This window comes from Pongo pygmaeus, chromosome 10 (genome assembly GCF_028885625.2).
Source record: "Pongo pygmaeus isolate AG05252 chromosome 10, NHGRI_mPonPyg2-v2.0_pri, whole genome shotgun sequence".
Lineage (NCBI taxonomy): Eukaryota > Metazoa > Chordata > Mammalia > Primates > Hominidae > Pongo > Pongo pygmaeus.
In genome coordinates this window covers 19,238,810-19,251,684 of record NC_072383.2, presented here as the reverse complement: position 1 = coordinate 19,251,684, position 12,875 = coordinate 19,238,810, and the positions used below count along the sequence as shown (strand labels likewise).

The window sequence follows — 12,875 nt, the reverse complement described above, 5'->3', positions numbered from 1 at the left end:
TTGGATTTGGGAGAAATTCTCCCCCTGGCTTCATAAGCTGCCCTATTAATGTTCCTGACACTTCCTGGCATGTGGTAGGAACAATATGGATTTCTCTGCTGGACTTCCATTAGCTTCATTTATCTCCACCTTCCAAACACAAAACTCACTATCTCCTGCCACTCTTCAGATAAGCCAACTTAATTCGCTTCCTCTGGACCTGAATCAGAAAAAGCTGTTAATTCTAGGACAAGCGATTCTAGACCCTGCTTACCATGAAGGGGAATATTGCTTTTTTTATTCTTTGTATTGATTGAATCTATAGGAACAAAAAGCAAAGGTACTAATTTCTCAATATTACTCTCTGTTAAAATTATTATCTCTGAATTGCAGGAAACATAAAGATAACATCTGAAGTTACAGTAACTATCGCTCTTTAAAAGGTCCATAGCAAGATTCTGTCTCAAAAAAAAAAAAAAAAAAAAAAGGTCTTCAGCTCCTGGAGAGCAGAGATCATTACTCATATTGTTTTTCAGTCTATAGTTCCTGTTACAGGGGTGTTTTCAGGACAATAACTTGTAGAATGAATTGACGGGAAGTAAATTCTCTGTGATAAGTCCAGTACTATAACACAGTATGGGTTAAAGTTTATGCCTTGCTCCTCCAACAGTAGATGAACTGTACTTGATTCAGATATTTTCACATTCTGTAGACTTTTGGGAAGAGTTTACTGTTGGCATCATTTGAAGTTTCTACATGATCGCTTTCCCAGGAGAAAGCTAATAGAGTGGGCATGCAGAAAAAGAGAACAGTTTAATTTGACAGACAGCACACCTAGATTTCTAACTCTGGATGTAGACGGACAGCATTGACAGAGGGATCAGGAGGGACTCTGTTCTATTCTACTGACTCCATATTTTCTCAATGTAGCCATTCCAAATACCTTTTGGCTTCAGTGCATACGAGCTGTGTCTTAATTATATGCTTAAAATGATATTGTATATATTTTGAGTTTGGCTATCATGATGCCTATAGTATTTTCTAGTGCCACAGTATGAATTGTGCATTTCTAATGCACTCTATTTCACAGAATCACGTATCTTGGGGTAGATGTAAGTTGGCTGTCCAATATTAAGTCTTCGGCTGTCTGTCCTTTGTGCCAGAAACTCCAGGGCATCCTGTGAATACATGTGATTGTGTTTCAAGGGCACCAAACCATCTACAGTACCTATTTGAGAAGTGTCAACTCATTTTCTGTTATACTGTCATTTCCCAGAAAAATATCACTAATAATTTTACAGCTAAATTCCTTCTAATTTAACACTCTGTTTAAAGAGAAATGGATTTTTATCTTTGGGGTTTTGCTTTTTCTGACATATTCATTGAACTATAATAAGTGAAAATTTTAAAAATGAATATTCAGCAACTTCTTTTTGTTAATTTTCTTCACCACCAGGAGACTAGACCAGGCAACAAGACAGACATGAACAAAGTTGAGGATTAGAGGGGGCAACTGGAGAGGCAGGAAATTTCTGTACTCCTTTGTGAAGCAGTTTTATAGAAGAGAAAATTATTAGAATTTTGAGTGAATCACAATAAAGTTATACTATATCTTTATGGTCAGGTTTTCATAATCTACCGATCTGGTAAGAATAAATACACAACTTTTTCAATTTCCCAGTTAGAATTTGACACTGCTTACAGGTCCTGGCCTCTTTTGATCTCTCCTAAACAATCCTTTGATAACAGTGACAGCCTATGAAGCCAAACTCACTTTTTCCCATCACCTCCTAGGTGAAAACAGAGATAGACTCTTTCTTCCAATCCCACTTTGTGTTTGTCTTGAGAAATTCAACCCCAGCCAGACGAGTGGCATTTCTTACTTTGCTCAAAGCACACCCTTGCCCAGCACTCAGCCTCATCTGATTACAACAGACCACCACAGTTACATAAGGTAAGGTTGAAGTGTGGTGCTCTCTCCCTGACACAAGCAGAGGAGAAGGGAAATGTGGGGACGTATTTCAGTTTAGCTTTGGCAACTTTAACCTCATGCTGCTTCTGAATAAATAAAACAATTTTTTACTTCTGTTTGTTTTCCCTTTAGTTTCCTCCTTTTGTGGTTCTGGTTGTTTATTTTTGGTTTGCTTTCTTATTTCCCTTGTTTAAGCTTTTTTTATTCACCTGTTTTCTTTTATTCCCCATAGCTCATTTCTTTTCTCCTCTCTGCACAGGCAACCATTCTAATACATTTAATGTGTATTTTTTTTTTAAAAAAGAGCATGTGTTCTTGAAAAATGTATATTGCAATTTGTAAGCATCTCCTTTCAATTTTTGCATTTGTTATTGTGATATAAATCGCACTGTGTCTTACTCTTTCTTACCCAGCAATGTGCTTTTAAGATCCACCCATGTTGCTCTGGGTACATCTACTCCATTATTTCCAGCTGTCCATGGTACTCCTTGGTGTGTATCTGCCACATTTACCTTTTCATTCATCCAAATTGCAACTAACCTCCTGCCACTGCAGTGAACATCCTTGTACATGTTTTCTTCCAGAGCAGTGTGAGCATTTTGGAAAAAAATAGACCCAGAAATGGAATTGCTAAGTCATAGGGCATGCCTGCGATTAATTTGACTAAATAGTGCCACATTGCTGACAGCAGCCCTTGTCTACCTTCCCACTAGTAATGTATGAGAGTTCCAAACACACACACACACACACACACACACACACACACACACACACACACCCTCTAACCAGAATTTACCTAAACTGGCTTCTAATTTTTGCCTTTTTTAGAAGTGTGATATAAAACTAATGGCAGTTTTAATTTGCATTTCTTTGATAATTTCATATCCTTTTTTTCTTAGTTATTCTGGGTTTTCTGTTCTATAAGTTTTTATATACTTCACCCATTTTTTGTATTAAGATTGCTATTTTCTGTTTGATTTGAACAGTTTCTTGTGTCAAAGTGTGTGTATACTGCTAGAAGAAAGAAGGGTAAGATTTACTTCTCTTTTTGATTTGAACAGTTTCTTGTGTCAAAGTGTGTGTATACTGCTAGAAGAAAGAAGGGTAAGATTTACTTCTCTTTTTGATTTGAGCAGTTTCTTGTGTCAAAGTGTGTGTATACTGCTAGAAGAAAGAAGGGTAAGATTTACTTCTCTTTTTGATTTGAACAGTTTCTTGTGTCAAAGTGTGTGTATACTGCTAGAAGAAAGAAGGGTAAGATTTACTTCTCTTATTTATAGCTTCCCACTCAAGGCCTCAGTAATTTTACCCTTCATCAGCCATATGAAGATATTGTTCAATGATTTGTTACAACTTATGAGAGCATTACAGTTACCTTGATTTACTAAGAAATTGTAGATTATTTTCTTTTAAAATACCACCCACTTGTCAGCAGCTTGGAAATAGAAATGAGAATGGAGCTGTTGAGACTTTCTTAGGGCAAGTTCCTCCAATTATCAGAAGGTACAGGGGAAAAAAATTGACATCCAATTCTACCTCAGCCATAATGCACAGCTGGGCTGCCCCATAATGATGGAAATGTGAGAAGCTCTTTCCAAGCATCTTCTCTGAAATTAGGTGTTGGCTCAACCATACCTTTTGTGTCTAAACCCTCACATGTGTTTCTCCTAAGATCTGCCTGATGGGCTTAGTAATAATAGAGGAAATGGAACAAAATGTGAATATAATACTGGACCAGGACTATAGTATTGATTAAAGTTGCATAATTGTTTTAAAAAAGCACTCAAATTATGTGGGCCTTGTTTCAGTTTCCCGAACTATAAATGAAGAAACAAAACTGTATGGTGGCTATCGTCTTAGTTAAAAAAGAAAAACACAAAACACAAAACTATGAAAGTCTTCAAACTGTTTTCAAGCTTATACGTGGCTCATCAGCAGAAGTCTTCAACATGAATTTTTCAAGGCAAGAATGGAATTAGTTATAAGGAAATTCCCAAAGAAAAGGAAAATTCTTTGTAGAAGGAGACTGTTTATCCAAAAATGAGATATAAAATGAAATACTGAGGTGAATGTGCAAAATATTTATTAGGAAGCATTGAGAAATTGTTCCAATATCCCTGCTAAAAAGCATATAATGTATATGGAATTTTCCAGTATCTTCAGTAATAAGCTTTATATGATACTTCACTGTCACTGTGTTTGCAAATCACAGTGTTGAGATCAGCCTGTTGGCTGCCTAGCTGAGTGGTTTTCCCAAGTTTGATAAGAAAGCAGTCTTACATACCAATAAGTTAACTCACTCTCTCATGCCACAACTGCCTCTGAATTGAGGCTATATTTGCATGCCATTAAGGTCACAGATCACCTTCCCAGGGAATGAAAAAAATAAATCTGTCCAATTAGCAAATCCTATTCGCACCATAAATTCTTCTCTATTTGCATGAGTTTGGAGTCTGAACATGGTGTTTGCAAAGCAAGGGCACTTTACATATTCTAAAATAAGAATAAAAAGTGACTAGGGAGATAAGAACAGTATGGTAAGAATTATATTTGTGTAACAAAATTAATTCAGGAAAGCTGTTGCATTTATAACCTAGAAGAGGTTGTCCTTTTCAGGGGAATTAAAATGGACTAAAATATACAGAACAGTTACTTGAAAACCTTCCAAACACATCTTTTATGTAGTGATACAAAATATATTTATTTACTTAAACAAATGGCATTTCCAAATGAACAAAAGGATAAAATATCTTTAGCGAATGCTAGATGCTCATCTTATCAAAATGAAGCTCTGTAAGGTGTCAGAAATAGCATTCAGATGAATGGATATTTGATATCTCCTATTTGCTCCACCAGTCTTACTTTCTTCCCTTCACCACCATGTTGTTAACCTGCGGAGGCTGATGTATATGGACTATATTCATGGGCTCTCTTGTCTGTCCTCTGTTTGTAGATTGAGTTAGCTAGAGAGCTCTGACAGAGACTAGAGAAAGAAGGAGAACATTTATGCTGTTAGCTTTTTCCCTGAGCAATGTCTTTAGACTGTCAGTGTCCTTCCATAGAAGTTTATACCCCTTCTTATGGTGTCCCAATAAATAGACTCCTCCTTCCAGGCTCCAGTGACCACTCCCTAACCTGGGCCTAAAGATATGAACTACTTTCATGTTACTTTACCACTCCATGTGTTTCCACATCTTTGTTGATAATTCTTTCATTATATCTTCTTTGAATTATTAGATTTGTATTTGTCCATCTGTTTCCTGTTGGGATCCAGATTTACTGAATTTGGAATACAAATCTTGCCCCCGGCACCTTTTTAAAGAATCTATGCCCACTTGGCATGTAATGAGACATCAAGAGTGAATTGTCAGGGAAATAACAGAGTGAGGAAATTATATATTCTCATTATGTGCCAGATACCATGAAACACTTTTTAATTGCAAATCTGTACATCCAACCCAGAGGTATCTGTAAATTGGAATTTCTGAAAGGTAGAGAGCTTGGCTGGACTGGGGAATGATGCTCTCAGAAGCTTTCTCTTATCATTGGGAAATATTGCCTGTCCAGCTCTGGCCAACCTGTGAGACTGATGGAAGTTCTCTTCTTTTGGACATTTATTCATTCACCAATCATTTACTGCTCATGAAATATACATAAACACCGTACGAGGTGCTGCAGATTTGCAGCTGCAAAGTGCTGTACAATTAACTCACTATCTAATTTTAATGTTGCAAAAATCCTCCCCATTTAACAGATGGAACAATTGAGTATCAAACAAATCATATGTTTTAACTATGCCTAAAATTACAAAGATAGTAATTGGTAGAATAAAGACTTGAACTTATGTAGTCTGACACAGTGTTTCATAGATTTCCACTATATTACCTAAGAATGAAAAAAAAATTCCTCCTTTAGTTTATTAACAGGAGCAGGACACATGCAGACACATTTAATATTCAAATTAGGGTGAACATGCTGAGCGCAGTGGCTCACACCTGTAATCCTAGCAACTTGGGAGGCCAGAGCAAGAGGATCCCTTGAGGCCAGGAGTTCAAGACCAGCCTGGGCAACATAGCAAGTTCCCATCTCTGAAAAACAAACAAAAAGAATAAGGTGAACAAGTACCAAGGCAGAATTAGAGATAAAATGTGTTCACTTTTAGGGAATTTAGAGCACCTCTGTTGAGGCCAGTAGAACAGGCTTTTTAAAAAAGATGCTGGAGGCCAGGCACGGTGGCTCACTCCTGTAATCCCAGCACTTTGCAAGGCCGAGGCGGGTGGATCACCTGAGTTTGGGAGTTTGAGACCAGCCTGGCCAACATGGTGAAACCCCATCTCTACTAAACATAGAAAAAATAACCAGGCCTGGTGGCGCATGCCTGTAATCTCAGCTACTTGGGAGACTGAGGCATGAGAATCGCTTGAACCTGGGAGGCGGATGTTGCAGTGAGCCGAGATCCCCCTACAGCACTCCAGCCTGGGCGATAGAGCAAGACTCCATCTCAAACAAACAAAAAAAAACAAAAAAAAAAAAAAAAAGAAAAGAAAAAAGATGCTGGAAGATAGGGACACTCGGGTCATGGAGGACATTAGACTGCTAAGCTAGGGAATTTGAAAATAGACCCAATGATGAATTGAATTTTAATAAATGGATAATTAATAAATGACAAAGGGAATAAATATGGAAAATGCTTTCAAGCATAGAAACAAAGGAATCCAATGACTTATTGGATTTGATTTTATTTTGTGTTGTTTTATTTTATTATTTTACTTTTTAAAATCTTTGATTGTAGGTTCAGGGGTACACATGCAGGTTTGTTACATAGGTGCATTGTGTGTCACAGGTGTTTGGTGTACAGATTATTTCATCACTCTGGTAATAAGCATAATACTCGATAGGTAATTTTTAAATCCTGTCCCTCCTCTGACCCTCCACCCTCAAGTAGGCCCCAGTGTCTGTTGTTCCCTTCTTTGTCTCCGTGTTTAGATCCCACTTATTTGGGAGAAAACGTAGTATTTGGTTTTCTATTCCTGGGTTAGTGTGTTTAGGATTATGGCCTCCAGCTGCATCCATGTTGCTGCAAAGGACATAATCTTGTTCTTTTTTATGGCTGTATATGGTGTATATGTACCACATTTTCTTTATCCAGTCTACGGCTGATGGGCATTTAGGTTGATTCTATGACTTTGCTATTGTGAATAGTGCTGCAATTAACATATGCATGCATGTGTCTTTAAGGTAGAAAAATTTATATTCGTTTGAGTATATGCCCAATAATGGGATTGAGGGGTTGAATGGTATTTCTGTTTTAAGTTCTTTGAGAAATCACCAAACTACTTTCCGCAATGGATGGACTAATTTACATTCCCTTTGTGTGTTCCCTTCGGAAAACAAGTTAAGAATGCTTAAAGTCTTGACCTTGAGTTAATGGTAAGATAATGCTTCCAAGAGCAGAAAATAAGAGAGAGTAATTTGTTTGAAGTGGGGGTGGGGGACGGGAAAGAAATAAGCGATTTGGATCTGGGAGTGTTGATTTTTGACATAGTGTGGCTTGGACTGGTAGGCAATATTGGAAATGTGTAATCATTGTCAGGAGCTGGGGATAGGGGAAATGGAAAATTGTTCTTCAGTGGGTATAAAGTTTCTGTTATGCAAGATGAATAAGTTCTAGATGTCTGCTGTACAACATAGTACACATGGTTAACAATACCTTATTGTGTGCTTTAAAAATATGTTAAGATAGATCTCATGTCAAATGTTTTTACAAAAAAACCTCACAAATGAACATAAGGAAATTTTTTGAGGTGTTGGATATGCTTAGTACCTTGGTTGTGATGGTATCATGGGTGTATGCATATGTCCAAATTCGTCAAGATATGTGCATGAATGTGTGCAATTTTTGTATCTCAATTATACCTAAATAAAGCTAAAAAAACAAGAGGACAAAGAACTAAAGTTGGAAGAAGCCTGTGTTTGGCTGAGGGGTGGATGAGGAGATATGAAAGAAATAGTGGATGAGGAGATATGAAAGAAATTAGAGAAGAGATAAACTAAGATACAGGCACAACTGAGGAAGTAAGGTTTTCGAGATAAAACCAAATGCCTGTGATAACTGAGAAAAGGTAATTGGAATGAATAATTGATATTGAAACTTTTGAGAATGGGTGTTAGTTATGCTGATGGAATAGAAGCCAGGGGGTAAAGTTAAGGCAGCATGGCAAGGTGTAGAGGGCATGAATTTTGAAGTGTGACAGGCCTGAGTTGGAATTCCAGTTTGGCCACTTACCAGCTGTGTCAATTAGGCCATGTTACCTAAGAAATGATAAAGGGGGTATTACCACTGACCCCACAGGAGTTTGAGACCAGCGTGGACAACATGGTGAAACCCCATCTCTACAAAATATTAAAAAAGCTAGGTGTGATGGTGCATTCCTGTAGTCCTAGCTGCTTGGGAAGCTGAGGTAGGAGGATCTCTTGAGCCCGGGAGATGGAGGTTGCAGTGAGCTGTGATTGTGCCACTGTACTCCAGCCTGGATAACAGAGTGAGACACTGTCTCGAAAACAAACAAAACAAAACAAACAAAACAAACGCCCTGACGGATAAACAGCCTAGACGGGAAAAGATCAAGAATTTAGGATTCGATGTCCAGGAGGAAAAGTTAGTCTTAGACAGGAACATATACTTCTTTGGTGACTATTTGGAAGGAGAAGAGCATAGACATATTTTTAAATGCAGAGAAAGGCAGCAGTAGCTCTTTCGAAAGAATGTGTCTTCTCGGTGAAGGAACAAAGTCGTTTGCTGTGTGAAGCAGTGATGAAGAAGTGGAGCTTAGTAAAGTAGACAAATTTGAAAGCATATCATAAAAAAGACTACAGATGTTAGTAGAAAAGAATAGATAGATTGCTCATCAGGAGTGAAAGACAAGTGACTGAAGTAGAGTCAAGATAGATTTCATGAGAGTTTAGGAAAAGGTAGACTGGTAACCCATTTTCTAAGAATAGTAGTAAACCCTAGGGAGCTGCTTCAGTTATCCAAGTAGACGGGCCAGAATCTAAGGTACGTCATGATGAGACGATTGAGAAGAAGGTGAGATAAATCAGTAACATGGCCAAAAATTGGATGAGTGACAGTGAACCGAAATCACTTTTCATATTGACTCACTAAAATTTAATCTACTATGGAGAGGGCCTTTATAAGCTTTTGAACATCCAAAGAGTTGAATAGGAGCTCCAGTTGATTATTCTCAGAAATGCATGATACATAGAAGGGAGTAGTTAGGTCTTGTATAATGTGATAAAAGTGCAAACAAAGCGGAAACGATGAAGCATGCTTTAATCTCAAGGCCCTCATGAAGCCAGGGCATGTTCCAGAGCAGCAGGGATGCACCCTAACATGCAGGCATGTTGAAAGATGTAAGTCTCCTCATGGACCTCTGCTTGAGTAGAACATTATATGTTCATTCCTTTAGCTCTCTGAACCAGCCTCCAAGGATAGAAAATCTTTGACAGAGAATCATGTAAAATGTAATCAATGTAAAATGAAAAGAAATGTATGACTTTTGAAGAACTTGATTTTCTTACATTTGATACTCCTACCATTTGGAGTCAGAAAAAAGCAAAGGTTTTCATCACAGCAGAAGACCAATGGCAGTTTCTGAATGGAATGAACTGCCTTGGAGTAAGGAAGGGGTAACAACATCAGCACTGGGAATATGCGGTGGGTTGCATGCCTCCTAAGGGACAGCCGGTGTTGGTGGGTTACAAAAACCTTAAGGCCAGTTAAACCTACTGTGCTTCCTATCTTTGTGATCCTTATTCATTTGTTCATTCATTCATTCATTTGAGTACTTACCATATGACAGACAATAATGGATTAGGTACTTGAGATTGACGAGATCATCCTTCTCATGGAGCTTGTGTTTCTGTTGGGAGTGGGATTTGAGGGAGAGAACACAGTGACTCCTCAATCTGAAATATTTTTTATGTGTGCATGTGCGTAGGCATGTGTGTATGTATGTGTTTTGAGTGCAAGTCTAAGTGTGTGTGTGCGTATGTGTGAGAAAGAGAGAGAAAAGAGAAAGAGAGAGAGAAGACAGAGAAAAAGAGAGGAAGAGAGGACAGAATGAGAGACAGAGAGAGAGAGGTACAGGGAACAGGTAGTAACTGCATTTCCCTGGCCCTGCCAATTTCCATATAAGGAAAATAACTACCAAATTAAATATCTTTGTGGGACTACTCTTGACATAATGAAGTATAAGTTCATGAAATAACTTTTTTTCCTGTTTTGTATTGTCTAAGATGTCCTTGTTGCTTATCAAAAAAATTTGATATTATATGGTCAAGATTACTGTGCTGAGCTAGATACTCTCTTAATGCTACTAATGGGATGATAAATTTGTCAAAATCTTTATGGAAAGCAATTTGGCAATATATATTAACTATTAATATGTTCATGTCTTTTTAATATGCAGTTTTAAGGAATTTATCTCAAGGAAAATAACCTATGATGAGGACAAACAAATGTTCATCATAGCGTCATTAATAACAAAGATAAAATGCTAAAAATTTAAATTATATATGAATAGAGAAATGATTTGTCTTGTTATGGACATCTACAGTATGAATATTATGTAAATAATTAAAATTATGTGCTCAAGGGGTTTTTAATGACATGGGGCAATGTTTATGATATATGTGTTATAAAAAAGAACAAGATACAAACTTTTATATTTTGTCTATTCTTAATATTTAAAGCAGTTCTATAAAATTAGACAGAAGAAAATGGGCCACAACGCTTTATGCTTTAAGCATTTTCCACGATTTGTACATGTGACTTTCATATTCAGAATTATCAACAAATATTACTTAAAAAAACCCCTATGTTAAAGCAGGAGCTAAATGCCTCTGTAATTATCCCACAAACCACTGGGTCCTAATCTGCAATGATCTGGAAAATCAACCCTTACACATATAACCATAATATGAATTCAAATTTTTGCTTAAGGATTCACCAGATGGCTGTATTTTAGTGCTATGAGAGCAACTTTCTTTTCTGCTTTTCTTTAGAAAGTTTGTTTTTACCTTTTTGACATGGCAAGGCCCGTCCTTGGTCTGTGCATAGTAAATGCAGTAAAGTGGTAGCAGTGGCCTTTACTGGGCTATGGTTTTGTGGGAAATGATTTTAATTAAGTAAAGAGAAAGCACGGGACATTCTATTTTAAGATTAGGGAACATTTCTTAAAATGTGGCCCTGAAATCTTTGATACTTGCTAAAATGCAGATTTCCCAGCCTACTAAATCAGAATCCTAGGATGGGCCCCAGTAATGTATATTTTTAAAGATAAATCCCAGGTTATTCTCCTGAGATTCTCCAAGAACCATCAGCTGGGGAGGTTTGAGGTTTAGAAATTCTTGCACGGGATCTGAATGCTCCAATGTTAATAAGTAGAATTAGAACTGTTTTTCAATTGCATAAACCCAAAATACAAAACACTTTGCTTCTTAGATAAATCAGAATTGGAGGATGGAGCCTACATACTGCTGTACTGTAATCTTGTTAAAGAGGTTTACATTTGGGAACTTATTGAAAGAGCAGATACCAGTGGTCAGTAACATTGCTAGGAATAGTGGTAGGGTGAGTGTATAGGTGATTTACTCTGGCTAGAAAACAGCTGTCACAAGTTCCATTTCTTCTGGGACATCCTTTAAGGTGGAATGCTTGGCAAAATCAATGTACATCAGAGTCCATAGCTCGTAATGAAATAGGCTTCCATGGGGAACTGTTGTACCCTGAAGCATGAGCACTAAGTCAGATACACTTGTCACTGTGTGGTATGGTCTGATTGTTTGTGTCCCCCAAAATTTATATGTTGAAACCGAGTCCCCGAGGTGATGGTATTAGGAGGTGAGGACTTTGGGAGGTGATTGGCCATGAGAGTGGAGCCCTCATGAATGATATTAGTGCCATTAAAAGAAGTTCTACAGAGCTGCTTTGCCCCTTTTACCATGTAAGGTCACAGTCAGAAAGTCATATCTATAAGGAAACACACCATTACTAGGCACTGAATCTACTAGCATCTTGGTCTTGCATTTCGCAGCCTCCATAACGGTGACCAATAAATTCCTGTTATTTATAAGTTACTCAATATATGGTATTTTGTTATAGCAGCACAAACGAACTGTGACACTATGTGTCTGGAAGATGTAAACAACTTGAGAACTTAGGTTTTTCTTAGGTACAACGGAGATAATGCTAGTACCAGATTAGTGATGAAAAATGTTATGCAAAATATTTAGCACAAGCCATGTTACGTAGTAAGTACTTCTAAGTGTTTACAGTGACGACTTCACAAAAGCTTAGCTGTAAAAGTTTGGGAAGTCAGGCTTCCCTAGTTGGCTTGGAAGACCATGTTAGTTATCAGACAAGCCAGGGATTTTGAGTAACCCCAGTTCTTGAGGGGAAGAAGGTAGAGTGGAAGAGGAGCCAAAATTACTAATAGTCCTTCTTCTGAGCTAGATTTTTGATATTTGTTGGTTTTGTGGAAAATCCAAACCTAATGTCATTTATTGAAATTCACCATCTCGTGGATGTTCCAGGACTGAATTGAGTTATGTAAAATATCATTTGTGGAGTGATTTTCATTTGTATACCTTTTCAGTTCAAAACAAAGTCAAAAGTCTCTCTCTCTCTCTCTCACACACACACACACACACACACACACACATACACACACAGCCTTAACCCTGGCCACCTCTATATTATTTCTGGAATGCCAGATTCTATAAAGCTATTTTAGTTTCTAACAAACGTCTTGGTCTTTATGATGGTCACCACCATGAAACACAGTTACTTTACACTTTCTTGCCTTGTTCATAAATATTCCCCAAGTAAAATTACTTGTTATACTTTTCCCATTTAAATTTG

The 12,875-nt window shown here is 37.4% G+C and overlaps 1 protein-coding gene across 5 annotated transcripts in view; it reads right to left on the bottom strand.

Annotated features, from left to right (window-relative positions):
• CAPZA3 (capping actin protein of muscle Z-line subunit alpha 3) overlaps window positions 1-12,875 on the bottom strand; it is a 54,464-nt gene that overhangs the window by 39,914 nt on the left and 1,675 nt on the right. The window contains exons 2-3 of one of the 5 annotated variants that reach the window (XR_008492844.1): window positions 9,804-9,873; window positions 4,631-4,934 (exon numbers count right to left, since the gene is read on the bottom strand). The gene's annotated coding sequence lies outside the window, so the exon portion shown is untranslated. Of the gene's footprint in view, window positions 1-4,630; window positions 4,935-5,843; window positions 6,040-9,267; window positions 9,452-9,803; window positions 9,874-12,875 lie in introns of those variants that run through there. The other 4 variants (XR_008492841.1, XR_008492845.1, XR_008492843.1 and 1 more) reach the window with 4 other exon arrangements.